Raw genomic sequence first — 13578 nt, forward strand, 5'->3', positions numbered from 1 at the left:
GCTCCATAAGGTGCGAAGACTGTTCTCGCACATCCGTTGCTCGCCCGTACACTCAAGTCGTATGCAGAAGCTGCAGCGATTGCTCCACCTCCCCAAGCACCGTCTAATCATAGACGTTGCAACAAGCTGGAACTCCACCCTGCACATGGTTGAGAGGCTGTGAGAACAGAGGCAGGCTGTAATGCATTTCTGGGAGGATACACGGGCAGGCAGTTTGAGGGCAGACATGGAGTTGTAGGGTATGCAGTGGTCAAAGCTGAAAGACCTCTGTAAAGTCCTTCAGTGTTTTGAGGAATGCACATGGCTGGTAAGCGCAGACGACGCCATAAGCATGAGCATCCCACTTATGTGTCTGCTCATGCAAACTTTGACGCACATTAAGGATCAGGCATCTGCAGCGGAGGAGGAACAGGAGGAGGAGGAAGAGAGAAGCCTTGATGACAATAAGCCATTGTCTGGTCAGGGAACTGTCCTGGACGAGGTGGAGGAAGAAGAGGAAGAGGAGGAGGATGAGGGGGATGATTATTTTGGGGAGGAGGATGCTTCTCAGGGGGCAAGAGAAAATGTTGGCGTGGCAAGGTCAGGTACAGGGTTTGTGCGTGACTGGAGGGATGTGGAATTGCCAGAAAGTGCTCCCCCATCCACCACTGCCAGTGCATCATTGACACCTGGAACATTGGCCCACGTGTGATTATGTCTTGCGGACCCTAATAAGGGACCCCCGCATTGCCAAAATGATGAAGGATGACGACTACTGGTTGGCCAGCATCCTCGATCCACGCTATAAAGGCAAATTACACAACATTATGCCACAGTCGAACCTAGAGATAATATTGGCTAACAAACAAGCAACTCTGGTAAACCGTTTGTTTGAGGCATTCCCAGCACACAGCAGCGGTGCTGGTTCTCCCACGAGCCGTAGTGGGCAAAATGGAAGAGGTGTTCATGGTGCACACAGCCGAAGTGGCGTTGGAGACAGGGGTTTCCTGACCATGTTGTGGACTGATTTCTCATGTACCGCTCACACGACTGGTAATACTACACCGATTGCAAGTGACAGGAGACAGCAGTTGTCAACTATGGTTACAAACTACTCCCATATCGATGTTCTCCCTCACAGGTCTTTCCCCTTTGACTATTGGGCCTGTAAACTGGACACCTGGCCTGAATTGGTACAATATGCCTTACAGGAGTTCGCTTGCCCTGCTGCTAGTGTGCTATCTGAAAGAGTCTTCAGTGCTCCTAGATCAATCCTGACAGAAAAAAGGACCCGTCTGTCGACCCAAAATGTTGATGATCTAACCTTCATTAAATGTACCATGTATGGGTTTCAAAGGATTTTGTCCCATCTTCCCCTGATGACACATAGGTTGCCAGAAAATTGTCTTGCTTTTGTCCTCCTCTTCCTCGGACTTGTCCAATTCCTCCATCTGCAGCTGCTGAATGTACAGCCTACACATCAACATATGCCATTTTTAAAACCTCCCTAACTGGGCTGCCCCCCCGAAGGGCTGGGGTCACCACCTGGCGCGCCCGGGCAAGTGCCTTTGCTCTGAACAGGTGGGTGGGCCCACTCTTGGCTGACGGCACTGGCACAGGGCCCCTCATAGTACAATACAGTGTCTCTGATGGTGGGGGGGCCCACTCGCCGTCAGACACACCGGCGTACTATGAGGGGCTCTGTGCCAGTACCGTCGCCCATGAGTGGGCCCCCCCTGCTTGCTCATGGCCACAGCACTTGCAAGTTGCAATACTTACCTCTCCCTGCTCCACCACTGTGTAGTCTGGGCAGTTAAATCCTTCACAGGGACGGCCAATACAAATTTGGTGAACTGATCGATGATGGTTAAGATGTAGCTATGGCCTGTCCTGCTGGCCTCTACCTTCAGATGATCAATGGCTACCATTTGTAATGGACGTCAACTCACAATCGGATGCAGTGGTGCTTTATGATCAGCTTTCGTTTTCCTAGTCACAGACGTGTGACATTTCTGCCACCATTTTTCAATGTTTCCTTTCATGCCAATCCAATAGAATCGCCTATGGCCTGTGGCTTCTGTCTTTTGCACTCCAAAATGATCAGACACATCATGATAGGCAGTGAGGACCATGTTTACATCTCTCCCTGTGATCACAGTTTGATGGAGACGAATAACAGTGATGGGATCCACGCTACTGCGATACAGCAATCCTTTCTTCACAAATAACCATTTTCGCTGTCTCCACAGACAAAGTAATTGAGGGTCAGCATTGCCTCTGCGAAATCTACAGGGAGGTTTTCCCGTGATTAGTAATTCCCAAATTTCTGCAAATACTCGACTTTCCGTCTGTACTTGTATCCATCTAATTTCCAGTAGCGGAGAGTCTGGACTAGCATACTGAGGCTAAAATATATACGAAGATTTAAAAGTACCCCAACACTGTATACTGGTGTACGCTTCAAATACATTTCCCTTTTTCTACTTTTTATATTCTTGTGTAATCCATACTGAGCTTGTGAGTGTCTGTGTCTGACTCTGGAAATATAGACGGAAATTTAAAATTACCCCTAGATGGGATACACCTGGTATCTGCTGATACAGTACGTTTGTTCTAAATTTTTTATTATGGTATAATCCATACTGAGTGAGCGTGTGGTTTCCTCCTTCTATATATACGGAGATAAAAATTTTACCCTATACTATATACAGCTTCTATCTTGTTATACAGTACCTTTGTTCGACATTTAGTATTACGGTCAAATCCATACTGAGTGAGCGTCTGAGGGTGACTACAGGAATAGTTATACGGAGATTTAAATTGTACCCTATAATAATAATAATAATAATCTTTATTTTTATATAGCGCTAACATATTCCGCAGCGCTTTACTGTTTTCACACATTTTCATCACTGTCCCCGATGGGGCTCACAATCTAAATTCCCTATCAGTATGTCTTTGGAGTGTGGGAGGAAACCGGAGTGCCCGGAGGAAACCCACACAAACACGGGGAGAACAGAAGAAAAAAAAATTCAGGTACAAAAGTGAAAAAAAAAAAATAAAAAAAAAAAATACAAAATTATCCAGCAAGACGGTTCACAACGTACAAGTGTTCTGAGCATGAGTCCATATTCTTCTTGAGATTGGATAAGAAAACAAATTAACTGATCTTCCCAGTTTGACTGGTCACAACCTTACTCTGGCATGTACGGGCGAAGGTGATCCTCAATGGTTCCAACCGCCCATAGGGTGAGCTGCTCCTGTGGCAGGTAGAGGCAGATGCTGCATAGCTTGAGGATTGTGGCTTTGCTTTTAGGAGTCTGCAAGTGCTGTTTGTCTATGAAGAGGAACACTGACTGGTTAGGATTGTTCAGAACAATTCCAGTCTTGTCATTACGGCTTAGTACATGCAGAAGATGTTTTTCATAATCACCATGATGAAATTCAAACTTCGCCAAAACAGGCCTGTAGGGCTCCTCTGATCCCTTCCATCTTGAAAACAGAAGACAAACAATCTTCTCTAAATCATTCTGAGGCCAAAGAATAAAGTCCATCTCTTGAGTACACCCAATTACATCCCTGCGCATTGACTGGTAGCGAGGTGCATGAAGCTGTACTACATCCTTTTGTAGAAGCTCAAGGGAACTCTCCAAGGAATAGCTGGAATCCCGCACGCCTTTCAGAATATTTTCTTCGTAGTTATTAGTCATAACTGGTATAACATCAGCCACTTCAAAGAGAGCCGACTTCTTTTTATTATCTTTGAACACAAAAGCGATGTACATCTTGAAGTCGAACTGGTCAGCTAGAGACTCTTTCTTCTTCCTTAGCTGAGAGCGCAGTCTGTTCAGAGCCTGCTTCTTCCGCGAGTTGGGGTCCCCCATTTTTTATTTTTGTAATGCCGCCACAAAGGCCTACGAAACTTATAAAATTATCGCTAAATTTCGGGTACTTTTTTGTGCATGTGAGACACCTAAGTCAACAGGAACAAGCCATGCTACCTCCGTCCAATGACTCAGTCAGGTCAGCACTACTAGCAACAGGCCTGTCATACTACCGGGGTCAGGAAACGGAGCGGCCAGACAGCCATGACACGAAGGAGGTTATCATCTGATGAAACTAATAGAGGCATCATATAAATGTGGAAAACCAGAAACACAACTCTTAAAAAAATGCTAAGGTGGGGGGCCAACAATGGAAAAAAAACAAAGATGTCACCGGCTACTAGCCTATACCATAAAATCAAAAGCCATCCTGCTTGGTAGGCCTCCCTGCTCACAGAAAGGAAAACTGCTCTGCCAGCCCCGAGATTGAATCATATGAGAAGAGATGACGTCACTGCACTTACAGATCCCCTTGTCCTCCTACTACAGTGCAAAAAAAAGAACAGCTAGAGATTATTTCTCCGTCTGACAGGTGGGGGTGGGGTGTTCACAGCAGTTCACCCTATAATATATATACTTTCTATCTTGTTATCCAGTACCTTTTTTTCAACATATTGTATTATGTTCAAATCCAGACTGAGTGAGCGTCTGAGGGTGACTCCGGAAATATATACCGAGATTTAAAATTTGCCCAACACTGTATACAGCTGTACGCTTCTGATACAGTACCCTTTTTTGCTATTAAGATTCTGGTGTAATCCATAATGAGCCTGTGAACATCTGTTACTCCGGAAATATATTTGGAGATTTAAGATTACACCAACACTGTATACAGCTGTATGCTTGTGATAGATTACCCATTTACAGCTTTTTATATTCTTGACTAATCCATACTGGGCCTGAGAGCATTTGTGTCTGCCTCCTGAAATATATACTGAGATTCAGAATGTTTAAACTATACTATATATACCTTGTATCTGGTGATACTGTACCCTTTTTCAACTTTTTAAATTATTGTGTAATCTATACTGAGCCTGTGAGCGTCTGTGTATGACTCATGAAATATATACGGAGATTTACAATTATCCCTAGACTGTATAGAGCTGTATGCTTCTGATACAGTACCATTTATCTGCTGGTATTTTGGGTCCATTTTCACAAAAATTAGTAAGTATAGTGGAAGAGGCCACGGACGTGGGTGTTGGGGGCCAGCTGGTACTGATGGTGGTGGTGGTGCATCTGCTGGTAGTGCCAATAGCAGCTAAGGCAGGAGGTGTTGAGCCTGCGTCATGGTCTGGCTCCGGAAGGCCTGTAAGGCTCCCTTTTCTGGGAGTAGGTAAACTGCTTTTAAAGTCGGAGCATCAGGAACTGGTTTTGGCTTACATTGCTGAAACAGCCTCCAGCTCTATCGCCTCCTCTTCTGAAGTTTCAAAAATTGCAAGCACTGAGTCATCAGTGCAGGCTTCTGGTCAGGAGCAATCCCTTTCCTTGGGTCCTTCACCCACACCAAAAGTGAAGGATGCGGCAGCCCACACTTCAGATTGCTCCATGGAGCTCTTTTCACATACCATGCCTGGGTTCATTCTAAATGGGGCACATTATACATGGAGCATTATTTGGGCCCATAAGACACTGGAGCAACATCCATGGGGCCCATCATATACTGGAGCATTCTAAATGGGGCAGATTATATATGGAGCATTATTTGGGCCCATAAGACACTGGAGCATCATCCATGGGGCCCATGATATACTGGAGCATTCTAAATGGGGCAGATCAGACACTGGAGCAGCATCTAAGGGGGCCATTATACACTGGAGCATTAGAAATGGGGCCCATTATATATGGAGCATTATTTGGGCCCATAAGACACTGGAGCATCATCCATTGGGGCCCATCATATACTGGAGCATTCTAAATGGGGCCCATTATATATGGAGCATTATTTGGGCCCATAAGACACTGGAGCATCATCCATTTGGCCCATCATATACTGGAGCATTCCAAATGGGGGACATCAGACACTGGAGCAGCATCTATGGGGCCCATTATACACTGGAGCATTAGAAATGGGGCCCATGATATATGGAGCATTATTTGGGCCCATAACACACTGGAGCATCATCCACGGAGACCATCATATACTGTAGCATTATGTGGAGCACATCATATACTGGAAGGAACATTATATGGGACCAATTATTCTGTATGGAGAAATATATGGAGCTCATTATTCTGTATGGTGCACTATGTGGTGGCCATAATACTGTATGGAGTAATATACTGTCCGTTTTTTGAGCTATTGTAAAATTTAAAATAGATATCAGTAATGTCATGTAAGAAGTGAAGTATTTTTCATTGTACTATACCTATATGTCTGTGCCGTATCGGAGCATCATGAATTGTGGTATGTGTTAAAGTGGTGCACTGACAATCTTTGGCCCGGGGCACAAGAAAACCTGGACCCAGCGCTACCCCCCCCACACAACTTTAGCCAAATAACCCCCAGTTTACAATGCGTAACTATTATTATAAAGTAAATTAAGGTTGACAAGCTTAAGGCTGGTTTCACATTTGCGTTTTTTTTTTGCGCTGTAAAAAAACGCATACGTGCGCATGCGTTTTTTCCCCTATATTTAACATGGGTGCGCATACCTGCGCGCTGGTAAGCGCATGTATGCGATTTTCATGCGCTGCGTTTTTTTGGGGTGTGCGTTTGTATTTTCCAGACGCAGCATGTTGCATTTTTTGGCCCTGCAAAAAAGCGCATGCGCACGTATGCGCACGTTTTGCGCTAAAAATGGCCATTATAGCCTATGGATGCGCATACGTGCGCACTGGCATGCTCATGTATGCGTTTTTTTGCACATGCGTTTTTTTTTGTTAACCATGGAATTTAGGGGTTTGGGTTAGAGTTAGGGTTAGTTAAGGGGGTTTAGGGTTAGGGTTAGGGTCAGGGTCAGGGTTGGGGTTAGGGTTAAGTATGGTTTGGTTAAGGGTTAGGGTCAGGGTTAAGGTCAGGGTTAGGGTTAGTTAGGGTTTAGGGTTTGGGTTAAGTATGGTTTCGTTAAGGGTTAGGGTCAGGGTTAGGGTCAGGGTTAGGGTTAGGGTCAGGGTTAGGGTCAGGGTTAGGGTCAGGGTTAGTTAGGGTTTAGGGTTTGGGTTAGGGTTAAGTATGGTTTGGTTAAGGGTTAGGGTCTGGGTTAGGGTTAGGGTCAGGGTTAGGGTTAGTTAGGGTTTAGGGTTTGGGTTAAGTATGGTTTGGTTAAGGGTTAGGGTTAGGGTCAGGGTTAGGGTTAGGGTCAGGGTTAGGGTTAGTAAAGTCATGGTTTGGGTTAGTGTGAGGGGCCACCTAATGTTGGAAAAAAACGCAAACGCGGTAAAAACGCACTAAAAACGCATACAAACGCATAAAAACGCTGCGTTTTTTTCATGCATGCTCATAAAAATGCTTGAAAAAAACGCAGCAGTTGTATGCTTTTGTATGCGTTTTTTCAATGCGTTTTTTTGCGGGAAAAACGCGCTGCAAAAAAAAGCAAGTGTGAAACTAGCCTAAGTAATACAAATTGATGTTGTTGGCATTGAAATGGGCACTGTAGGTGTGTTTACTGTCCTCCACTCCCTGACGACTTTGCTTCCCCATTGACTTGCATTGGGTTTCGTGTTTCAGTCGGACCTCCGACTTTTCCCTATAGTCGGCCGATTTCATTCGACTCGACTTTTGAGAAAGTCTGGTTTCATGAAACTCGACCCTAAAAAAGGCAAAGTCACTCATCTCTATCCGCGGGTTTAATTGAATGCATTGATATGTCCATTTTCCTCTGAATTAAGGTTTGTTGTTCAATGTATTTTGTAGTTTTGTACATGTAATTGTTTTTAACCATTATGGTATTGTCTGTGTAATTTTAATTTGTTGGTTGCATATGTTGTGGGCGGGTTTGTTGGGAAGAGTTTTCCTGTTAGCAGGTATTTCTCCTTCCAGTAATCCCATCCTACTACGCGACATGTGGAAGCGCATTGTGTGCGCAAAACGATCGTCATCACTCCTGTTTTTGGCTCCCGTTCTCCCTCTGAAAATTTCCCAAAAAAGTCTTGAAAATTTTACCCGGTGAGTGCCGTTCAACTGTTTCTGCTGTTTTGGTCTATGGACATTGTTGTTTCATGTGAATGAGCACCCGTGGGTTATTTGGGATAATTATCCAATTGCGGCTCCTGTATGCCATCACAACCAGAGGTGTGAGCTTAGTAGTGGTGTCTTCCAATCTTCCAACTGTTTTTCTTTGGATGAAACACATATTTGGTATCATTGCGTTCAGAATCATCCAACCCAAGATCATGAAAAATGGCGACGCTACAGATATCGGAAAATGGCACTCTTTTTTTTAAAAAAAGATTTAGAATTTTTTTTCACCACTTAAATAAAAAAGAACCTATACATGTTTGGTGTCTATGAACTCGTAATGACCTGGAGAATCATAATGGCAGGTCAGTTTTAGCATTTAGTGAACATGGTGAAAAAAAAACAACAAGTGTGGGATTGCACTTTTTTTGCAGTTTCACCGCACTTGTAATTTTTTTCCCTGTTTTCGAGTACATGAAATGGTAAAATCAATGGTGTTGCTCAAAAGTACAACTCGTCCTGCAAAAAACAAGCCCTCACATGGCCATTTTGACCAAAAAATAAAAAAGTAAAACCAAAAATACCTCTGGTCGTTATGTGGGTTAATTAGGGATGAGCAAACCCAAATGGTAAAGTTCGGGGTTTGCACCGAACACCTAATGTGTGGTGTTAAACCCCAAACACGGACTTCTTACTATATGTCCGAGTTACTGTTCGGGTTTGGCAGCTTAGTGAAGCTTGCTGAAAGGCTGCAGCACAGCCAATCAACAAGCTTTAAGGCTGTGGGCACTTCCGCCCAAGTAATGGTATGGCTGTGATTGGCCGGTGAACCACATGACCCAGCATGACAGTGTAAAATAAATAAATATGAAATAAGACATGCGGTCCCCCCAATTTTTCATTACCAGCCAAGGGAAAGCAGACAGCTGTGAGCTGGTGTTATTATGCTGGGAAGGGGATAACCATGGCCCTTCCCAGTCTAGTAATATCATTTCCCAGCATTCTGCTTAGCCTTGGTTGGTTATTATTGGTTATCCCCTATTTTTAATAACCAGCTAAGACAAAGCAGACAGCTGGGGGATGATATTAATAGGCCGGGAAAGGCCATGGATATTGGCCCCTTTCCAGCCTAATAAGACCAGCCCTCAGCTGTAGCAGAAATGACAAATCCTTTAGATGCACCGAATCTGGTGATTGGCCTTGGATCTTCCTGATTGCCCTGATGCAGTGGCAATTGGGGAAATGGGACTGTGGGGCTGCTGTCAGCAGTTAGCGATCCACCTTTTTTCCAGTTCCTGGGCAGATTTCCATGGGCTGCAGAGCTTCGCCGACAGCTGTGTTTGATGGCTGCCGGCCCAGTAATTTGTTTTTGCTCTGAGAGCATGCACATGTAGAAAGATTATGTCCTCACACCAGTACCAGTGGCAGGACATAACTTGTGGGAGGAGTTAATGTGTGAAGGATGGCATAAATATCCAAGACGCTCTTGGAAGAAAAAAGGTTCCCCAACCATGCTTTAAGGGAATCTGTTATACGGATTAACACTCCAAAGCCGTTTGTATGGGAAGCTCATTTACAAATAAGAAAAATGTGGATTTCTCTGTAATAAGACTTTGGATCGCAGATATCGAAGTATTAATAAAATGACCTGCTTGCCCATATGGACGACTTAGGAGGGCTGATCCTGATGACTGATTCCCTTTCAGGTAAATTTGTTGATAAAAGTTATTACGGTTCTTTAATTGCATATAAGATTTGTTTATGCTTTCTATAGTGTTTTTTCAGGTTCCTAGCCTTGCCTGGTGAGGATCATGGGTCACTCACGTGTATACTGAGGAGTTCAATTAGAGCAGATGTGAAACAGGATGGACACTATTTGGGCAAAGGAAGGGATGAGGCAAGAAGCATGTTGTAGAGTCGTCTTTTGCCTGAGATCCAACTTAATATGACTTTGGATACACGTAGTAATACTGTATATTGACTATACATGCAAGGAAAATATATTTAGAGGGGCAGTAGTCCACAAAATCATTTGGTTCACAAATCTTGGCTTGATGAGCTTGTGGTCTACATTCCCTAGTTTGATATTAGTGTGGTCAGACATGTTGGCATAACAGGTACGGAAGGGAGTCCTGTGTCTGTGGTGCGAGTGAACAAAGCAACAGTGAATATAAAAGAGGAATTTGGTCATTTTGTGAGCAATACTAGTTGTATTTTAGAAAACACAAACACTGCAAAAAGGGTCCCACCTATTTTGGTCTCAATCTGAGACAACATTTAATTTTTTAGAGAAGCACACTTGCTCTTTATGCTGTGGGTGACGATTGCTGCGGTGGTGCTGTATCAGTGGGGTAGTGTGGCCCAGATCCATGGGGCCTTTGTCTAGCATTATAGGTGCTATGGCGTGGTGTTACAGTAGCATTAGTTGCCATCCACCGCTATGCCTAATGGGTTAGGGACCCATTTAGAGATTCAGTGTGTCAAGGCAGTGGACATATATATTCTGATCAAAATGTTAACTAAAAACCTGAGTTCAGTTTTGTAAATTTTGCTTGGCCACAATAAATCAATATAATAATAATTTTATTTCTATAGCGCCGACATATTCCGCAGCACTTTACATTATAGAGGGGACTTGGACAAACAATAGACATTACAGCATAACAATAATCACATAGGTCAAAACAGATACCAAGAGGAATGAGGGCCCTGCTCGCAAGTTTACAATCTATAATACTTGGACATATTGGTCTATTTTTTTTTTACTACAACTGTGGTTGGTCTATTTATTCTTTGCAGAGCATTTGTGCCATAATTTTACGACAATAGATTTTGATATTTTTTTTTTTTCTTATTTTTATGTTTTACCTGTTTAGAAAGTGGCTACTGCAGCCTGTTTATCCAAGATCACGGGGTAAATGCAAGGGAAAGAGAAGGGGAAATGTAATGGGAAAAACAGAGACTGGTGGAGTAGAGTAAGAACAAAAAGGGCAAGTAGGGGAGGCTGTGTGGCCACTGACTGGGTACTAAAGGGAACCTGTCGTGTCCAAAACATTATTAACCTGCAGATATGGGGATACTCTGCAGGTTAATATTGTTCTAAAGCCGTGTGGCTGCTGTACTGAGGGCCCGACTGCATACTATTCTCCGGCTTTTAGTCATGGAGTCAAGACCAACAGTCACTGCTCAGTACATAGTGAGCGCTGACTGTAACCATGCTCCAGCACTGACTGACAGCCGGCTCTGCACTAATGTACTGCTGAGCCAGCTGTCAGTCAGCGGCAGGGACGTGCTTACAGTCACTGCTCACTATGTACTGAGCGGTAACTGAAGCCACATCTGGTGCGTCTTCCTGACTGAAAGCCTGTCGATGACGGGAAGAATAAGGATAATTTCCTACCCTGCAGCTAGGCTTTCAGTGTTGTGGCTGGACAGATTTAGAACACTATTAACCTGCAGATTAACCATATACAGTGGGGCAAAAAAGTATTTAGTCAGTCAGCAATAGTGCAAGTTCCACCACTTAAAAAGATGAGAGGCGTCTGTAATTTACATCATAGGTAGACCTCAACTATGGGAGACAAACTGAGAAAAAAAAATCCAGAAAATCACATTGTCTGTTTTTTTTTCATTTTATTTGCATATTATGGTGGAAAATAAGTATTTGGTCAGAAACAAGCAATCAAGATTTCTGGCTCTTACAGACCTGTAACTTCTTCTTTAAGAGTCTCCTCTTTCCTCCACTCATTACCTGTAGTAATGGCACCTGTTTAAACTTGTTATCAGTATAAAAAGACACCTGTGCACACCCTCAAACAGTCTGACTCCAAACTCCACTATGGTGAAGACCAAAGAGCTGTCAAAGGACACCAGAAACAAAATTGTAGCCCTGCACCAGGCTGGGAAGACTGAATCTGCAATAGCCAACCAGCTTGGAGTGAAGAAATCAACTGTGGGAGAAATAATTAGAAAATGACATACAAGACCACTGATAACCTCCCTCGATCTGGTGCTCCACGCAAAATCCCACCCCGTGGGGTCAGAATGATCACAAGAACGGTGAGCAAAAATCCCAGAACCACGCGGGGGGACCTAGTGAATGAACTGCAGAGAGCTGGGACCAATGTAACAAGGCCTACCATAAGTAACACACTACGCCACCATGGACTCAGATCCTGCAGTGCCAGACGTGTCCCACTGCTTAAGCCTGTACATGTCCGGGCCCGTCTGAAGTTTGCTAGAAAGCATTTGGATGATCCAGAGGAGTTTTGGGAGAATGTCGTATGGTCTGATGAAACCAAACTGGAACTGTTTGGTAGAAACACAACTTGTCGTGTTTGGAGGAAAAAGAATACTGAGTTGCATCCAAACACCATACCTACTGTAAAGCATGGTGGTGGAAACATCATGCTTTGGGGCTGTTTCTCTGCAAAGGGGCCAGGACGACTGATCCGGGTACATGAAAGAATGAATGGGGCCATGTATCGTGAGATTTTGAGTGCAAACCTCCTTCCATCAGCAAGGGCATTGAATATGAAACGTGGCTGGGTCTTTCAACATGACAATGATCCAAAGCACACCGCCAGGGCAACGAAGGAGTGGCTTCGTAAGAAGCATTTCAAGGTCCTGGAGTGGCCTAGCCAGTCTCCAGATCTCAACCCTATAGAAAACCTTTGGAGGGAGTTGAAAGTCCGTGTTGCCAAGCGAAAAGCCAAAAACATCACTGATCTAGAGGAGATCTGCATGGAGGAATGGGCCAACATACCAACAACAGTGTGTGGCAACCTTGTGAAGACTTACAGAAAACGTTTGACCTCTGTCATTGCCAACAAAGGATATATCACAAAGTATTGAGATGAAATTTTGTTTCTGACCAAATACTTATTTTCCACCACAATATGCAAATAAAATGAAAAAAAAACAGACAATGTGATTTTCTGGATTTTTTTTTTCTCAGTTTGTCTCCCATAGTTGAGGTCTACCTATGATGTAAATTACAGACGCCTCTCATCTTTTTAAGTGGTGGAACTTGCACTATTGCTGACTGACTAAATACTTTTTTGCCCCACTGTATCTGCATATTAATATTGTTTTCCACAAGACAGATTTCCTTTAAATCTTACGTCACGGTTTCAGAATGAATTTTCCAGATAAAAAGATGGATATTTTCTTCCATGACGAAGCTGCTATCACAGTGATACGTGTGGGGTTCTTCCTCACATCCCTGTTCCTCTTTTTGCTAACAGCTTGTCATGGTCTATTTTCGCTCACTTGCACATATGTGAGTTATGGTTGTTTTGGGCACATATGATTTTCACTCACTCATGTGGACTTCTGACATGCTAGATTGCTCCTGCTCACTCTCCCTTCCTGTATATATATATATATATATATATATATATACCATGCACCCTCGTCTTGCTTTTTGCACATAATTTATGTGTACTCATTTGTGCTCCTGCATTTGCATACTCTACCGGCATACCATTTATATGGGGTAGTCCGTTTGGACAAGTTTATGGGATAATTGTCTGTACTCTGCAGTTTCCAGTCTCTATTTTACATGAGGGTGGTTCACTATTTTAACAATCGCGG

At 43.6% G+C, this 13578-nt stretch overlaps 1 protein-coding gene and 1 pseudogene across 2 annotated transcripts in view; both read right to left on the reverse strand.

Annotated features, from left to right (window-relative positions):
- Positions 1–13578, reverse strand: part of PCTP (phosphatidylcholine transfer protein) — a 115839-nt gene that overhangs the window by 71554 nt on the left and 30707 nt on the right. The window lies entirely within an intron of this gene.
- Positions 3039–4315, reverse strand: LOC141099970 (uncharacterized protein C6orf62 homolog pseudogene; annotated as a pseudogene).

The sequence above is a fragment of the Dendrobates tinctorius genome, unplaced genomic scaffold (genome assembly GCF_039654945.1).
Source record: "Dendrobates tinctorius isolate UK_male_01 unplaced genomic scaffold, ASM3965494v1 ptg000103l, whole genome shotgun sequence".
Taxonomy (NCBI): domain Eukaryota; kingdom Metazoa; phylum Chordata; class Amphibia; order Anura; family Dendrobatidae; genus Dendrobates; species Dendrobates tinctorius.